Here is a 3,869-nt window from a genome sequence, read left to right as displayed (position 1 = left end):
GAGTACTGGGACTGAAACATGTCAAAGTGAAATCTTTGTGCTAGCGTTTATTTGCCAGTCAAATTTGTCATTTTGATGTCTGATGATGAACTCACCAGCAACATGAGAGACTTTTGCAGCTAATTAGCCAGTTAGCATGCTAAATTCAGTTGCCTGTTTTTGGTGTCTATGCAACACAACATACAGACATCTCCTTATAACTTTAGTTTTTACTAGTTGAAGACTCTCAAAAACTACGAATCCCACAAACTGCCTTTATTCTACATTTATATGTATCCATATAAATGGCCCACCCTATATTAGTCTGCTGTGCATTTTACCTAAGGTGGATTTTTGCTATGTCATCATGCCTCATCACCTGCAAAGTGCATGTGCTAAGGTGTGTGCTTATATAATTGATCACAAGCTACTACATCTTTTAACTAACAATGCTTATGTCATTGTGACTACTTAGATTAAAAATTGGAGCTTGCATGCTTCTTAGTTCTTAACATTAGCCTGTGAATGTTTTTATTATATTTATTCCCAGATGGCTCAGATGCTAGGTCAGTATTTTTTAATATTGGGAAATGGAATTTGAGTTTTGGACAGAGCTACACGTTCCCTAATTTCACACAAAAGGTCGCATTTCTGATGCAGTTAAACCCCTGTTTGCAGTAATGTGCAAAAAGAAGAAGTACTGAGCCAGTACTTTTTGTTGAGTAACTAATTTCTTTATTTATATAGCAAAATGGTAAATGGCTGCAACAATGTATTGGAACATGTGCATTCCTCTTCTTGTTGTATGTTGCTTGCCTTTTGTTCTATTCTCTATCAGGTTCAGTGCTTTATTGTTTTAAATTAAATAAATCCCAGGTGGATTCACACCATTCATACCTGAGTCCTTATAATTTGTCAGAATTTTGAGGGAAGTTTGCTTTGTCAAGGTGAGTATGGTGGCTCAAAAAAGCTGAGCTTCTTCTAAAAGCCTGCTTCAAACTTAACTAATAAACTGGACGAGGATGCATCACTCAGGATACCATGGAAAGGAATAAAAGAACACATTTTAATTTTGTTGTAAAACATGTGAAAAGTAAAATCAATCACTAATTACAATCAAAACCACAACATTAGACCATCATGTCAACATTGGATTAAGAGCTAGAACATCACATACAAACATATAAAGCTTTTGACATGCATATTTCACAAGAATAAAAAAAAAAACAATGGCCTTTTTTTAAAGAAAACATACTTTACTGTTTTTCAACTTGGTCTGGACCAGAGATGGGCAGTAACGCGTTACTTGTAACGCGTTACTGTAATCTGATTACTTTTTTCGAGTAACGAGTAAAGTAAGGGATTACTATTGCAAAAATGGTAATTAGATTACCGTTACTTTCCCGTAGGAACACTGCGTTACTGCGTTACTAAAACCGTGATTTTTTGCGAGAATGTCTCACTACAGTGACGTAAGCGAGTGAGACGTTAGTGACAACAGCTGTGTGCAGATCAACAATGGATCATATATCAATTGTGGGAGAGAGTATGAGCGTGCAACGTTTAAAGCGTGGAAGTACTGACCTTACTTTGAGTTTGATTCCATAAAAAGTGACAAAAACATTAGCGTCCATCGTGCGTGGGAAGAAAACTTCTTTTTACAGCGAAAAAAAACCCTAACCTTCCAAACAAGCACCAAGTGCGCAACGACGTAATGGGAAACTCACAGAGAAACTCGCGGATTCTTCCACTCGGTTCGGTTCGATACTTTGGTGTCACGGTTCTATATTTTTTCGATACAAAAAAAATGTTCATGCCTTTTTAATTTGTCATTTATTAAAATTATAAATATATATTTTAACTCAAAAGTACAGTTTTTAAATTTAACCCTAACCCTTGTGCGTGTTTTTTTATTTTGACAGCGAATGCGCACCTGCGGACCACTTATGTGCAGCCCTGGTTATTTAGCTCATCATATTGCAGCCACAGAAATTCTTTTGTCCATGAAATCATAAAGCTGCACTTTCTTTTTGCCTTATAGTCTGATTTGTCATAACTTTTCCGTTTTGTGGTAAGCTTTTCTTTGGCTGTCACTTCTTCACCCTGACCTGTCTTATTTGGCTCAGCAGAACTGAAATATAAATCCTGCTGCTTTTACACAGGCACTCACATAAGCTCAGCGATTCTCTGCGCGATCAACCTCTCACATGTGTAAGCTGCGGGAGATTTCACTTGTCATGTTTGCATAGTAAGCTAACGATTGATAAGACGATGTCAGAGGAATTGGTGCACAAATTATCATCACTCAGATCAGTGCTGTCGCTCTCTATACACAGTTCACGCGATTGCAAAGTGAAAGCAAAAAAACAAGCGCAAATTCAAACGCGACTTCAATATGTCACATATTGGCAGTGGCTCACCGATGCCAATGACATAATTACCCAGCTACATTTCTGAAAGAATGCAAAAGCATTGACATATATTTTTCCTTCCTACAATAGCCGGACGGGCAGGGCAGAGATAGATTTTGGTAGCCCGACTGGAAAAATCGCTAGCGTCCTAGCCCCAGGACGTCGGGCTAGCGATGATGTCGGAGTAAATGTGCAGTCATATTCGTTGTGTTCCCACTAGTGCTTTCAGGTTAACCTCGTTAAAATGACCTTAACGCCACAACACGGCAAATCTCCGTTAACGAGCTACCCCTGATAGCCCCGTGCATGGGGCTAGACGGCCAACACGTTAACGAGCTAACTGCGCTAACACACTAGCTCCCACCCATGTAATTGAGCATTGCGTGGCACATCCAACATACTGTTTTACTTTAGTCCATGACGCACTTACCTTCAGGGTCATACGTCACAAGTGATGTACACTGTCTTGATGGTATATATGTATGAATCTATCAATCGTTTGTTGTAAGACTCAGATGATTATTTTTTAAAAGCTATTATTTTAAATGAGAATAAGAAAGAAAAGTATTTCTTTGTGTCCCCCTTTCCCTGTTAATGCCCTATACCTGGTCCCCTGGCAACACTTTGCTAGACCCGCCCCTGCACAGTTACCAGCTGTCAGCTACTGAGAAAAGGATGCTGGTGTTATTTGTCTCTCAGAAACAGTTCATAACTTCCCTTCAACTCATTCATGTCACCTAAAAGGTAAACCTGTTTCTCCATCACAGCTCTGATGATTCAGTAAGGACATCTCCTAGTTTCATCTTCATGTTTCCCTCTCACCACATATCCAAACCGATATCATGACCAGCAGCTTTACAGCTGTGGCTCCAGCAGACATCAGCTGATACTAGAAAGTAATATTAAATAAATTCTAACAACAGCTGATCAAGCTTAAACGTGCTGCTGTTGTTTAGCGCGACATCTGCTGGTTTCTTCTTTCTGGCGCAAAGTGGACGATAAACAAACAAGAGAGAAAAGCCGATCAGCTGATCATTGATCAGTTTCATGCTTGAAGTAGCAACGGGAGAGAGAGGAGGAGAGGGTGAGAGAAGAAGAGGCAGCTGTGCAGCAAAGACAGAATAAATCCAGTTTTGTGTCTTTTTCATTGTAGCTGAAGTTCGGGACAAACTGCGTTTCTTTTCACCTCAATACGAAACGCGTGATATTTTCTCTGAATACCGAACGATTCCATTTTTTACGGGATGGTTGGAAACTCTAATAATTAACCTTATGAACAAGATAAAGTTCAACATCAGCAACATCATAGCACCCACCCAGCTGTATAGAAACTCCGTCATGCTAGCTAGTACGCAGTACGAAAAAGTCAGCATAACGAAAATAAACTCCACCTAAACTTGGTTTATATCTGACCCGGATAGACTGCAGGTCATAACTTCTTATATGAAGTTCAGTTCACTTGACACTCGGACCGGCGGC

This window comes from Aulonocara sp. 'chitande type north' Nkhata Bay, linkage group LG17, assembly GCF_057382095.1.
Source record: "Aulonocara sp. 'chitande type north' Nkhata Bay isolate Kocher_YH1m ecotype deep benthic linkage group LG17, A_spYH_male_GT1.1, whole genome shotgun sequence".
In the NCBI taxonomy this organism is placed as follows: Eukaryota; Metazoa; Chordata; class Actinopteri; order Cichliformes; family Cichlidae; genus Aulonocara; species Aulonocara sp. 'chitande type north' Nkhata Bay.
The sequence above is the reverse complement of the archived record's forward strand: the minus strand, read 5'-3'. Positions refer to the sequence as shown.